This window comes from Malaclemys terrapin, chromosome 3, assembly GCF_027887155.1.
Source record: "Malaclemys terrapin pileata isolate rMalTer1 chromosome 3, rMalTer1.hap1, whole genome shotgun sequence".
NCBI classification, from domain to species: Eukaryota; Metazoa; Chordata; order Testudines; family Emydidae; genus Malaclemys; species Malaclemys terrapin.
In genome coordinates, this window is record NC_071507.1 from 35,906,134 (window position 1) to 35,921,288 (window position 15,155).

General features: G+C 40.6%; 1 long non-coding RNA gene across 1 annotated transcript; it reads left to right on the top strand.

Annotated features, from left to right (window-relative positions):
• The first annotated feature begins 4,188 nt into the window (after positions 1 to 4,188).
• LOC128834641 (uncharacterized) lies at positions 4,189 to 14,992 on the top strand. Its single transcript, XR_008444462.1, has 5 exons — positions 4,189 to 4,718; positions 5,611 to 5,727; positions 8,933 to 9,008; positions 12,146 to 12,237; positions 12,721 to 14,992. It is a non-coding gene; the product is annotated as an uncharacterized LOC128834641 (long non-coding RNA).
• The last annotated feature ends 163 nt before the right edge of the window (positions 14,993 to 15,155 follow it).

The following is a 15,155-nucleotide window of genomic DNA, read 5'->3' on the forward strand; positions in this document are numbered from 1 at the left end:
ACACACTTGGACTGAGGTAGAGATGGACATAGGAGACGGAAGTGTTGAGAGTCTCTGGGTTAGGCTTAAAGGGGCAAAAAACAAGGGAGATGTCATGCTAGGCGTCTACTACAGGCCACCTAACCAGGTGGAAGAGGTGGATGAGGCTTTTTTCAAGCAACTAACAAAATCATCCAAAGCCCAAGATTTGGTGGTGATGGGGGACTTCAACTATCCGGATATATGTTGGGAAAATAACACAGCGGGGAACAGACTATCCAACAAATTCTTGGACTGCATTGGAGACAACTTTTTATGTCAGAAGGTTGAAAAAGCTACTAGGGGGGAAGCTGTTCTAGACTTGATTTTAACAAATAGGGAGGAACTCGTTGAGAATGTGAAAGTAGAAGGCAGCCTGGGTGAAAGTGATCATGAAATCATAGACTTTGCAATTCTAAGGAAGGGTAGAAGGGAGAACAGCAAAATAGAGACAATGGATTTCAGGAAGGCAGATTTTGGGAAGCTCAGAGAGCTGATAGGTAAGGTCCCATGGGAATCAAGACTGAGGGGAAAAACAACTGAGGAGAGTTGGCAGTTTTTCAAAGGGACACTATTAAGGGCCCAAAAGCAAGCTATTCCGCTGGTTAGGAAAGATAGAAAATGTGGCAAAAGACCACCTTGGCTTAACCACGAGATCTTGCACGATCTAAAAAATAAAAAGGAGTCATATAAAAAATGGAAACTAGGACAGATTACAAAGGATGAATATAGGCAAACAACACAGGAATGCAGGGGCAAGATTAGAAAGGCAAAGGCACAAAATGAGCTCAAACTAGCTACGGGAATAAAAGGAAACAAGAAGACTTTTTATCAATACATTAGAAGCAAGAGGAAGACCAAAGACAGGGTAGGCCCACTGCTTAGTGAAGAGGGAGAAACAGTAACAGGAAACTTGGAAATGGCAGAGATGCTTAATGACTTCTTTGTTTCGGTCTTCACCGAGAAGTCTGAAGGAATGCCTAACATAGTGAATGCTAATGGGAAGGGGGTAGGTTTAGCGGATAAAATAAAAAAAGAACAAGTTAAACATCACTTAGAAAAGTTAGATGCCTGCAAGTCACCCGGGCCTGATGAAATGCATCCTAGAATACTCAAGGAGCTAATAGAGGAGGTATCTGAGCCTCTAGCTATTATCTTTGGAAAGTCATGGGAGACGGGAGAGATTCCAGAAGACTGGAAAAGGGCAAATATAGTGCCCATCTATAAAAAGGGAAATAAAAACAACCCAGGTAACTACAGACCAGTTAGTTTAACTTCTGTGCCAGGGAAGATAATAGAGCAAGTAATTAAGGAAATCATCTGCCAACACTTGGAAGGTGGTAAGGTGATAGGGAATAGCCAGCATGGATTTGTGAAGAACAAATCATGTCAAACCAATCTGATAGCTTTCTTTGATAGGATAACGAGCCTTGTGGATAAGGGTGAAGTGGTGGATGTGGTATACCTAGACTTTAGTAACGCATTTGATACGGTCTCGCATGATATTCTTATCGATAAACTAGGCAAATACAAATTAGATGGGGCTACTATAAGGTGGGTGCATAACTGGCTGGATAATCGTACTCAGAGAGTTGTTATTAATGGTTCCCAATCCTGCTGGAAAGGCGTAACGAGTGGGGTACCGCAGGGGTCTGTTTTGGGACCGGCTCTGTTCAATATCTTCATCAACGACTTAGATATTGGCATAGAAAGTACGCTTATTAAGTTTGCGGATGATACCAAACTGGGAGGGATTGCAACTTCTTTGGAGGACAGGGTCATAATTCAAAATGATCTGGACAAATTGGAGAAATGGTCTGAGTTAAACAGGATGAAGTTTAACAAAGACAAATGCAAAGTGCTCCACTTAGGAAGGAAAAATCAATTTCACACATACAGAATGGGAAGCGACTGTCTAGGAAGGAGTACGGCAGAAAGGGATCTAGGGGTTATAGTGGACCACAAGCTAAATATGAGTCAACAGTGTGATGCTGTTGCAAAAAAAGCAAACATGATTCTGGGATGCATTAACAGGTGTGTTGTGAGCAAGACACGAGAAGTCATTCTTCCACTCTACTCTGCTCTGGTTAGGCCTCAGCTGGAGTATTGTGTCCAGTTCTGGGCGCCGCATTTTAAAAAAGATGTGGAGAAACTGGAAAGGGTCCAAAGAAGAGCAACAAGAATGATTAAAGGTCTTGAGAACATGACCTATGAAGGAAGGCTGAAAGAATTGGGTTTGTTTAGTTTGGAAAAGAGAAGACTGAGAGGGGACATGATAGCAGTTTTCAGGTATATAAAAGGGTGTCATAAGGAGGAGGGAGAGAACTTGTTCACCTTAGCCTCTAAGGATAGAACCAGAAACAATGGGTTTAAACTGCAGCAAGGGAGGTCTAGATTGGACATTAGGAAAAAGTTCCTAACTGTCAGGGTGGTTAAACACTGGAACAAATTGCCTAGGGAGGTTGTGGAATCTCCGTCTCTGGAGATATTTAAGAGTAGGTTAGATAAATGTCTATTAGGGATGGTCTAGGCAGTATTTGGTCCTGCCATGCGGGCAGGGGACTGGACTCGATGACCTCTCGAGGTCCCTTCCAGTCCTATAATCTATGAATCTATGAATCTATGAATCTAGACCTCCCTTGCTGCAGTTTAAACCCATTGCTTCTGGTTCTATCCTTAGAGGCTAAGGTGAACAAGTTTTCTCCCTCCTCCTTATGACACCCTTTTAGATACCTGAAAACTGCTATCATGTCCCCTCTCAGTCTTCTCTTTTCCAAACTAAACAAACCCAATTCTTTCAGCCTTCCTTCATAGGTCATGTTCTCTAGACCTTTAATCATTCTTGTTGCTCTTCTCTGGACCCTTTCCAATTTCTCCACATCTTTTTTAAAATGCGGCGCCCAGAACTGGACACAATACTCCAGCTGAGGCCTAACCAGAGCAGAGTAGAGCAGAAGAATGACTTCTCGTGTCTTGCTCACCACACACCTGTTAATACATCCCAGGATCATGTTTGCTTTTTTTGCAACAGCATCACACTGTTGACTCATATTTAGCTTGTGGTCCACTATAACCCCTAGATCCCTTTCTGCCGTACTCCTTCCTAGACAGTCGCTTCCCATTCTGTATGTGTGAAACTGATTTTTCCTTCCTAAGTGGAGCACTTTGCATTTGTCTTTGTTAAACTTCATCCTGTTTAACTCAGACCATTTCTCCAATTTGTCCAGATCATTTTGAATTATGACCCTGTCCTCCAAAGCAGTTGCAATCCATCCCAGTTTGGTATCATCCGCAAACTTAATAAGCGTACTTTCTATGCCAATATCTAAGTCATTGATGAAGATATTGAACAGAGCCAGTCCCAAAACAGACCCCTGCGGTACCCCACTCGTTACGCCTTTCCAGCAGGATTGGGAACCATTAATAACAACTCTCTGAGTACGGTTATCCAGCCAGTTATGCACCCACCTTATAGTAGCCCCATCTAAATTGTATTTGCCTAGTTTATCGATAAGAATATCATGCGAGACCATATCAAATGCCTTACTAAAGTCTAGGTATACCACATCCACAGCTTCTCCCTTATCCACAAGACTCGTTATCTTATCGAAGAAAGCTATCAGATTGGTTTGACATGATTTGTTCTTCACAAATCCATGCTGGCTGTTCCCTATCACCTTACCACCTTCCAAGTGTTTGTAGATGATTTCCTTAATTACTTGCTCCATTATCTTCCCTGGCACAGAAGTTAAACTAACTGGTCTGTAGTTTCCTGGGTTGTTTTTATTTCCCTTTTTATAGATGGGCACTGTATTTGCCCTTTTCCAGTCTTCTGGAATCTCTCCCGTCTCCCATGATTTTCCAAAGATAATAGCTAGAGGCTCAGATACCTCCTCTATTAGCTCCTTGAGTATTCTAGGATGCATTTCATCAGCCCCGGGTGACTTGCAGGCATCTAACTTTTCTAAGTGATTTTTAACTTGTTCTTTTTTTATTTTATCCGCTAAACCTACCCCCTTCCCATTAGCATTCACTATGTTAGGCATTCCTTCAGACTTCTCGGTGAAGACCGAAACAAAGAAGTCATTAAGCATCTCTGCCATTTCCAAGTTTCCTGTTACTGTTTCTCCCTCTTCACTAAGCAGTGGGCCTACCCTGTCTTTGGTCTTCCTCTTGCTTCTAATGTTGGTATGTTAGCAAAATAACAATTATTACAAATATGTTATGTGAAGTTGAATAGTGATGAGATGTATACATACATCGCATCTCTTCAAAACTGCTGGGAGAATAGGACCAAAAAACCTCCTATTAATATTTGCTTGAATTTCAGAACAAATACACATTGTCCATGCTATCATCTTTTCTGTGAGGAATATCTATGAATATCCAGGTACCCCTAAACCTCCAACTGCCAGGAGCAGGGACTGGATGACAGAGGATGATCACTCAAAATTGCCCTGTTCTGTCCATTCCCTCTGAAGCATCTGGCACTGGCCACTGTCAGAAGACAGGATACTTGGCTAGATGGGCCATTGGTCTGACCCAGTCTGGCCGTTTTTATGTTCCTATCTAAGCAACTGAGTTTTTTTGCACAAATGTTTGCAGAACAGAATTTGAAAGTCACGTGTATATTTTCATGCTGGAAGTGCCTGCACCCTGATTCATTAAAGGGGGAAAATACCAGACTCAAGCACTGTTAGGTGAGTTTTGGGGGATTTTTTATAGGGGGTCATGACTTCTAGATCTATAAGCCTTCTCATGAATTGTTGGCCTTATCAAAATGGCCACCATCTCCTATTATTTTCAATAAGACTAAGCGACTATAAGACAAGGCTGCCCTACTTAAAACTGTTTCTAATTCTGTACAGTGTTTGCATTTGTATCTATTACAGATGTCCTCTTTCCTTTCAGTGGGACAGAATCCTGGCTTGCCTCACTGAAGTTTGTTTTCCTTTGTGCTATATGGTTTGGAAATGGAACTGAGAACTGTGAAGTGAAAATAGATGATGGGATGGAAGAGGGACAATGATGGTGATATGGGAACTCAGAGATGAATACTGAGAGCAGATGGGAATATGGGAAGCAGTATGAAGACTGAGGGGGCAGGCAAAGAAGCGGCACAGAGGGAGAATGTGAGATGTAAGAGAATGAGGGGGAAAGATGAGAAAATATGGGGTGAGGGCAGGTGTGGAACAGGAGATTGTGGGGGAGCATGGAGGGACAATGTGAGTGAGGAAGGAGACTGTGGAGGATAATTGTGGAAGTGGGTAGAGCTAAATGAACCCAAAAGTGATCTCCCTGCTGGGAACACAGACAGAGATCTAGAACATTCTCAGAGAAGAAGCTGTTAGCCGGCTTTCTCAGGGGGCTGCTTGTATTCCTTCAATACCTTCTTTAATAAAATCTGCTTGCTGTTTCTTTTAGTGCCTTTCTCTTTTGGTTATTGTTCATGGGGCAGGTCCAGCCAGAATATAACAATCACTAATAGCATTTTGATGGGTAACTAGCCTTTACAAAAGGAGACGAGGGAGCCAGCATGCCAAAATTCAGGTAGGTTTTGGATAAGCATCTGAGGTCTAGGATTTGTTTCAGAACTAACCTTGAGCTCCTGCATCTCTGGGAAGTTTTTCCAGCTTTGGAGAAGATGAACAAGAGTGGAATCCAGGAAGGGGGCTTGGCAGATCCCTCTGGGAAGGAACATATGCAAATGTGAGAGTCCTCATTTATAGTCTGACTTTTTTTTAATCAAGCTTTTGCTAAATAATGTAGGTTTGCTAAAGAAAATACAAAGACTCCCAAAGTCAGAGCTTTTTTATATATTTGCCCAAATTATCTTAGCTGGAAATCTCATTTGAGATAAGACATTCTCCTTTTCATTGGTGTGGGTCCTGATATGTAATTATAGAAATAGGAATATGATGATTACACTCTTAACAAACATGCATTGTAAAATATAATCCAGCAGCTTCACTGTATTTAAAAATGCTGCAGAATTGCTGTTGGAAGAATGATATTTCTACTATGACATAATAAGCACCAAATAAGCTTATTTAATACAGAAATTTACCATTCCCAATATGTTTATTTGCAACCTCTACATTCTATTTAATATGTTTTATGTTTCTTGCATGCTCAGAACATTCCACGCCCTGTTACATTTATTCTTTCAGAAAAGAGTAGGAACTGAACAAATACCATCCTCCCCTCAACCAATCAGTGAAGCAATAAACTTAGGGCCAAATATGGCAGTCCTAAGGCATTTTACACTGGTGTAAATATCGACCAACTGACGCCGGTGGAGTTACTCTACATTTACACATTTGCAGCTGAAACCAGAAGTGGGACTTCACTTTTGAAGTCACTGGAAGTTTTGTCTGGACTGAGAAAGGAGAGCAGAACTAGGCCTGTAGACTTCCCACTAACCTATAAATAGCATTTTGCATTACATTTGACCTAGCTAAATTGATGTCATTTGCAAACATAACTGGCATTCAGATTTTTTTAAAATTAATAGATTACATAATATTATAAAACTGGCTACTACACCTCTACCCCGATATAATGCGACCGATATAACATGAATTCGGATATAACACGGTAAAGCAGTGCTCCAGCGGGGGAGGGGACTGCGCACTCCGGCAGATCAAAGCAAGTTCGATATAACGCGGTTTCACCTATAACGCAGTAAGATTTTTTGGCTCCCGAGACAGCGTTATATCGGGGTAGAGGTGTACTTTAAAGTACGGCTATGATTAACCATGTCATTATCTCCTGCTCTACTTGGCATGACAGGTATCCACTGTGGAAAATAAATTCTTTACATTTTAGCTGCCACACAACATGTGCAGGGCTTTGTGCCAGAGTGCATCAGTTACATCATTTCAAGATACTGACCTAAACCAAAGCTTTGGATCTAAACTCTGAGAGTCTTTGAAATCTGAACTCAGATTTGGATCCAGACACACATTTTGCAAATGTTCTTCATCTTTATATTGAGCCACGCCAAAGGCCCAGATGTAAAACACAGTAGTCTTTGGGATTTTTCAAATCTAGATCCAGTGAATGGAAGTGGGTAATAATAGCCCATGAAGAGTAGATGTTTCACTACTACCTTTTGGCAGAAGTGAGTAATGAATGTTCCACGGAAAGCATCAGACAAGTTGGAATATTATTTTCCCCTTCAATTTTTATTTTATTCACGCCATGCATGTTCTTATGTTGTGTGCAATTTCTCTAACGTATTCCCTCACTGCATGTCTCCCCCCGGGTCTATTCATTCTAAAACATAGGTGCAGATGGCACAAAATGAAGCTACAAGCTCTTCTGTGTTAACATTTCAAAGCCCAAACTGCTCAGGCAGGTCAGAGAACTTCATTAACACTACAAACATCTACAGCTCAGTACAAATGAAATGGTATAAAATTGACAATATTCATTTTCCTGCTAGTTCACACAATGACTGCAAAGTGCCTTACCATTCACATGTAGATATGCCTCATAAGTGTCTCTATCCTTAATGGAAAAAATGGTATGGGCAGAGCACAAATCTAAGAGAGGATGGCTATTTTTTAAAGAACTATTATATCACATCGCAAAGCACTGTATATGTTCATTCTGCACAATCATTTTCCTGTTGGTATGTTCTGACAATACAAAACATGTTAAAATCCAGGCTGATTCTTCTTTCACAGAAGCACTGTGACTGGAAATGCTCCAAAGCTTCTGAAATTTGATTTTTCATTGAAATTTCAAATTTTGACACCTCGCCTGAAAAGAGAGCATTTAAATGACATTTTCTTTTCATTTTGTGACCAGTTCCAGTTGCCCTCAGTCATCCCTCAATGCTGGAAATGCACTGATCAGGCAGGGACCCCCAAATCCTTCAACGTCAGGCTCATCCATAAAATCACCTTCCCAACCCTTCCTATTAGCTGCAAGTGACCCATCACCTCTGCTCTGCCAAAAGAAGCAGCAGCATATTTCCCCAGGCCAGTTCTCTGCAGTGACTGTCCCTCCTTCATCTCTACTACTGGCAGCACTCATGGTGGGGCTGCTTAGCCCAACTGCTCTGCTTGATCTCTTCCCACTTGGCCCCAGTCACAAATAGGTCCTCATGTGGATTGCTTTGTGGTTAAAGCACTTGAGCAGAAGTCATGAGACCTGGGTTCCAGTCCCCATTCCATATGTGACCTTCTCTGTGACCTTAGAAAAGTTGCCTATGTTTTCTCTGTGCCTCAGTTCCTTATCTGTAAAATGGGGATAATGAATAATGGTATTTACCTACCTTACAGGAGTACTGTGAGGGTAAATTCATTAACATTTGTGAGGCGCTCAGATATTACAGCAACAGGTGCCATGCAAGGACATAAACAGAGAGCCTGCAACTTACACTGAAGTCAATGGACCAACGTACTCAGATTCACTTACTCCCTACTTAGGCAATCTCTCTCAGGGTTGGTCCACACTAACCCCCCAGTTCGAACTAAGATATGCAACTTCAGCTACGTGAATAACGTAGCTGAAGTCGAAGTACCTTAGTTCGAACTTAAAGGTACTTACCAAAGGTCCACACGTGGCAGGCAGGCTCCCCCGTCGACTCTGCGTACTCCTCTCGCGGAGCAGGAGTACCGGCGTCGACGGTGAGCACTTCCGGGATCGATCCGGGATCGATTTATCGTGTCTAGACAAGACGCGATAAATCGATCCCAGAAGATCGATTGCTTACCGCCGTACCCTTAGGTTCAGAAGAAGTTTGCCTGAAGAAAAATTAAATAAAGACCTCCAAGTGTGGCCAGTTGAGGAATTGCAGCACTGCCCAAGAGTCTTTAAGAAACTGTGAAAATACAAAAGAACAATTGGGGGATCCTAGGGTTCATTCATGTCAAAGCATCTCACTATTACTCCTCCTTTTCAGATAACAATTGGAACAAGAAGTCAAGCTGTGTAACATGCAAATGTTGCGTCATCCGGGTTCTTGGCAGACCACTCAGGTATGCTGTGTCATATAATGCCAATGAATTGGATGAGGTTATCCAAATGGCTTTACTCTTTTGAAAGATCATTCCAACTGTGTGGACCTGATTCTGACCTTATTTACACCAGTGTAAATCTGGAGTAACTCCACTGAAGTCAATACCATTACACTAGGGTAAAATCAATGTAAGTGAGAGGAGAATCAGACCCTGCATTTCTATCAGTTCATCTTTGATTGTGTCTAATATAATAAACATTTTTATGCCTCCAGAACAAAGACACCCTGCCTCCTGGAGCTCCTGCCTCACAGGCATGTGCCCACCCTGGATGTAACAGAACTACTATGAACATAAAACTGATTTAGTCTATGAAGAATTTGCAAGATAATTCAGATTATGATTCAGTGCCTACAATCCGGGCCTATTCAGATTCGTAATATAAGCTATGTGGGGTCACACTGTGCAGATCGAGAGCTAGGATAGAAAAGCATTTCTCTAAAGCTCTAATGCAGGTTAAATCCCATCAGACCCAATCCTGAAAAAGCAAACAAAGCCCAAATAAAAAGGCTGCGTTTGTGTGAAATGCTGAGTGGCTGCAGTAGGGCTCACAGCTCCTTGGCTGCTTCAGACACCAGAATGGGGAAAAAACATCCTTTTTCTGAGGCTTTTGGCCCTAACACAACCATGTCGGCAGGCTCAGGACTGGGCCGTATATTCACAGAATGGACGAAAGAAAGCCACAAGTGAAAAACAAAATGAATTAATTCAGATATTGGAAAAAGAACATCTGCAGGCTAACATGATGGGCCCTATCCTGGTCCCACTGAAGACTGTCATTGACTTCGTTAGGAGCAGGCTCTCTCTTGACACTTCACTATTGTTGGACTATAATGTACAGAGGATAGCAAGCAAATATATCGCATTTGCTTCGTTATGCATAATTTCAGATGTTTTCATAGGCTAATGTGGTTTGGTACCCAGTTACTTGGAGGATGACCTCTCCCAGTGCCATACTGCCACACCTGACATCAGTAGAAGCACTCGAGCTAGAACTTCCCTCAGTGTAAACGAGAGGGAGCTGTTGTTGGGCACTTTATATGGGGGGTCCAAGGCTTTGGAGTTTGTTTCCCTCATTATTCCGCTAGAGCTGTATCATCAAAGACCATCTTTTTCTTCAGACACATTTAGGATGGTTAGGGGTTTATGAGCAGGCAGCTGGAGACTGAAGCATGGTTTAGGTGAGATATTTTGATATAGATGGTTAGAAAGTATAATTTTTCCTCAGAGAGTCTATTAAATTAGAAAAAAAATAGAAACTTGATGAACCAAAGTACTATATTAAAAACTTTGAGACTTGCTACTTGAGTACTTTACATTTTGGGAGGTGCCTAAACCTCTGGATAGGTGCTAGAATTTTTTTAAACATTAAAATAATGGGGAACTAGGTGTTCAATGAAGAGTTAAATACGTGTGATATTGTAATGAAGTGTATCGTTAATTATTGTATATCTTTGTAGTGCACCTTGAGTTAGGTGTAGGACATAGACATTTAAGAACAGAAGCTTGAGTGCAGTAGTTACTCTGGATTTACAATACCATAAAATATGTCCCTTTGACTACGTTGCCTTTTTGTTTACATTTTAAATAACACATTTATGAAATACTTTGCATGTTAATTCAAATGGATTTCAACTAATTGTGACCTAAAACACTTTTGATTAGAGTCAGTCCAGTTCACAATGGATGTGTCCATCTCATAGTGAGTACTAATCGACTGACACGTTCATAAGGATCTGCATGGTGGTCAAGCACCCAAAGCTAAAGTGCAATTTCAGTATTCATGTGAGTAGGCCTGTTAATAGCAATGGAGCATAGATAGGGGTAAGGAAATCGCAGTTTGGCCAGTATATAATCTGAAGCTACCTCTCATTCCTAGAGATGGTCTCTGCAGATACTTCAGAAGGAATTTTTCTGAGGTAGTATCAATTTTTTTTTTTTTATAAGTAAGAGGCTTCCATCTCCAGGCTGTCCATACATCACCTTACATTAGCAGTACATTTACACAAATGCCAAATAAACAGAGAAAAATTAAAACGGCATAAGATTTTAAAATGGTCATTTCAGAGCTCTAATAATGCACCTGCAAAATGTGAACGAGCATCCTGCCCCTGCATAAGCAAATAGACACCAATATGAGAAAACATGCTTTTGTGTACAAAATGGTTTTATGTGGTCAAACCATATTGGGTGCATTTTTTAAATTCAGTTTGAAAATTTGCCCTTATAATATCTTAAATGCTGGTGACAAAATAACAACTAGACTGTATAGAACTAATGGAAGCAGCCAATCTCAACATCTGGGAGCTATGGCCACGTCTTCTAAAAACTGGATATTCAGCCACTACTTATTCCCAAAGAGTGCCTGTGACCATAATGGAAAATGCATGTCAAAGATTTAACGTATGACTTGTGGATAAACAGCTGAATGCTAATGGCCAGAGCCTATCACTGATCCACATTCAGAACTGCTATTGACCTCACAGGGAGTTTCACACATGGATGGATGGCAGGGTTTGGGTTACTAGCAAAATATCACCAGGCAAAAAACACAGGGATTGATTCTGCAGCCCCCCCAAGCAGGCAAAACTTTTACTGAAGTCAGTAGAAGTTCTGCTTGCTTAGAGACTGCCAGGTTAACCCCATTGTGAAGTTTGCTCATCCATCCATCCAGATGAAGCAAGTGCCAGAAACAAAAGGACTATCACATCCATAACCCATCACCAGTTCCTAATAAACAGATGGGAGGATTGTGAGGTACCCATAAATAGGATGTTGTTTCATGTTCCTGGACAAATTTGATACAGTCATAGTGCTGGGATTGATAGGAGAAATTTGGTTGTGGTGGTTATGGTTGGAGGCTGACATGTAGGGGCCTGACAATATATCCTGATGATAACACAGACCACTATTGTCACTTCACAGTGATTATGTAGTCATCCTATTTATTAATAATGATGTGTGAGTTAATGTCATCTGCAGTCTTACCCTATCTGAAGAGGAAATGAGTACTGACATGTCATGGACTCAACTGAAAGGTGTTGATGATTTAGCTCATCTTAGTGCTGAGTCTGACTGTTGATATTTTATTATTTCAGCTTCACCGGATAAAACTGTGAGGTGGCCAGAGAGAGTCTTCTTTGCAAGGCAGTGTGGCACTGATATCACATACAAGGATGATGTTTGAGAGGTAAGGAAGCTTAGAAAAGCACAGGTAGCCACAGAGCTCCCTAATGACTAACGCACAAACAGATCCTAAAGAGCATAACTAATCCCACATAGGGACCCTGGATTGTGAGACACATTTTTGTACATACCCATCCGTTTTGGATGGTGTGGGTCAGTGTGAATATTTTTATTTGCCACTTTTTGACAGACCATATCCCCATTTTCGGGATCTCAGAAGAAAAACACGGGCAAAATTAAGAATAGGAGATTTGCCATTTTTTGATGGGAGATGCTATTAAACTAGTGAGGATGAAAATTAGGAAAGCACTTTCCACTCTGCCAATCTAATGCAAATTAAACATATAAATATCTCCAAATTTTAGACCTCCACAAGGGATGGTCCATTAATAAAAACAACAAGCTTGATTGCTAGTGATAGCTAATGGAAAATGAGTAGATGACCCTTACTTAAATTTTGCTGACTTATCTTTATGTTTACCAACAGGAGCAACGAAAAAGATTCGGTAGTTCTATTTGCAAAATCTCTAGAGTGATTTGATGTGTGAAAAGCCTTGAACTGATTTTTAAAAGCAATTTTTGTTTGATCTGAAGATTTTGCAGCCATATCCTGCCCTAGCCAACATAGCTATGGAGAGAAGCAATACAAGCTGGTGTGTCCTGCCACAACAATCTAACTAGTCAGAACAGGATTTCAAAGGATGCAGTAGGGCACTGCAGTGCAGGGAACATTTTGCTGCTATTCCTAGTGAATGAAATTCACACCCTTTGCTGAGGGCCAGCAGAGTGCCCATGCATCAGGTAAATCCTGTTTTGAAGTCCAAATCCTCAGCTGGTATAAATTGGCATAGCTCCATTGACTGCAATGTGGTGCACAGATGTTACGGTAGCTTTGTGCAAATAAGTGAATTTCATCCATCATGGGCAAACTGATCGACAACCTGTTGTCAGCTTGCACTGTCTACTGCTTGGAAACTACACACATTTCTCTTAGCAGAGAAGAGGCTCTTTACACCGTCTTACTGTCCTTATACACTAGCACCAGGGCAGAACTTAGTTACTATATAGCTGAAGAAACAGTACTTTTTTTTACAATTATACACCTCTACCCCGATATAACGCGACCCGATATAACATGAATTCGGATATAACACGGTAAAGCAGTGCTCCGGGGGGGCGGGGTTGTGCACTCCGGTGGATCAAAGCAAGTTTGATATAACACGGTTTCACCTATAACGCAGTAAGATTTTTTGGCTCCTGAGAACAGCGTTATATTGGGGTAGAGGGTGTATTTAGAAATTTCCCTGAACCACCCTGGAAAGCAACAGCTTCTATGGATAAACAGCTCATATCTTAGTAGATTCCCTCCTGACAGTTGGACAATACTGAGAATTTTATGCAAGTCTGTTGAGAAGATTCCACATAAAAAAAGGATCCCATGGACTGCAGTAGTAGCTGGGACCCCTTCTCTTCCCTTAAGTGCTAAGAGAGATTAGGCTGGAGGATAATGCACTGGCTGTTCCCCTACACACTTCAAGACTTTCTCTCTTCATACTACCCTTAGAATATAACTCTATGGTATATGTGGTATAGAGAGTCCCCCTTGCATGGTCTCTCTGCAGCTCACTCTCTACTGCTCTTTGGGCATTGCACAACCACAGCAGCATCTGGTTTAAATCCTCTTTCGTTGTATGTCTGTACAGTGCCTAGCACAAGGGGAGGGGTCTGATCCTGATTTGGGACTTCTAGGCACTACCATCATACAAATAAATAATAATAATGACGTGGCTCTGTAACAAAACAAAAACAAAAAGAAAAAAACACCTTCTACATCCTCACCACCACCAAACTGACTTGACTATAAGGGGATTCAACGGTAAACAGTTAGAAATATAAAAAAACAAGTCCATACCAGGGGAACAGTTCCAGGAAACAGCAGCCAGTATACAAAAAGTTGCATGTGTCAACTTTACATGTGGAATTAAAAGATCTTAAAGCAACTTCGAATTCAAAACTGCAAATTGTACAGAAAAAAAAACCCTTGTGGAGTCACTAAAATGTCTAATTCATTATTATTTTAAAAAAAGATTAAAAAATAATTTTTAACATTAAAGTGCAACCAAGCACTGAAGAATTTATGTAAGCTTTCCATAGGGGGAAAAAAACCCTAAAATGCTGCAAGGGTATTGATGTCTATTAAATATTTACTTTTCTCTCTAGCTCACACTAGAAAGAGTAATTTGTACTTGGCAGAAACTGGCTGCAATTACATTAGTCAATCCAAAAGCCCAACTTGCTCATACAAAATGCAAACAAATTAGTTAAAATGGTCTAATTAGCAGACTGTAAAAATGCAAAGCAAGTCTGGCATAAAAATGTGTGCAATACAAGTATACTTTTACAAAATAAACAGAAAGACAGTTATGGAATAGCCTAATAAATCCTATACTATCAAAGAAACCTTATGAAAAATGGCATATTTATTGATGTTATATTTTAGAAAAAAGTTTGTGTGATTCTAATTAAATATTGTCCTCCATGCAGCACTAGGACATGAAAACTGATTGTTACTGTAACTAAAGCTGCAATGTGATTTAAATTCAGTGTTGCATAGCTATCTGGGTCCTGGTTCTATATTCTCGACACACACAGACAGAGAAGTCAATTGAAGTTCAAAAAAGTTTTGGGAGTGATGCAAGGAATGCACACTTCTGTTTACACATAACATTTTCAATGCACTTTCTTAAAATGCTTTATGATTTCCCCCCTATAATAAAGGTAGATAATTTACTCTTATTTTTATGACTATAAATGTGTGCAGATTGTTGTTTACAATGTGCCCAATTCACTATATAAATAGAGAATCTACGATAACTATTATTTTATATTAGACCACACAGGCTCTTTTGGAACCTTTATAGT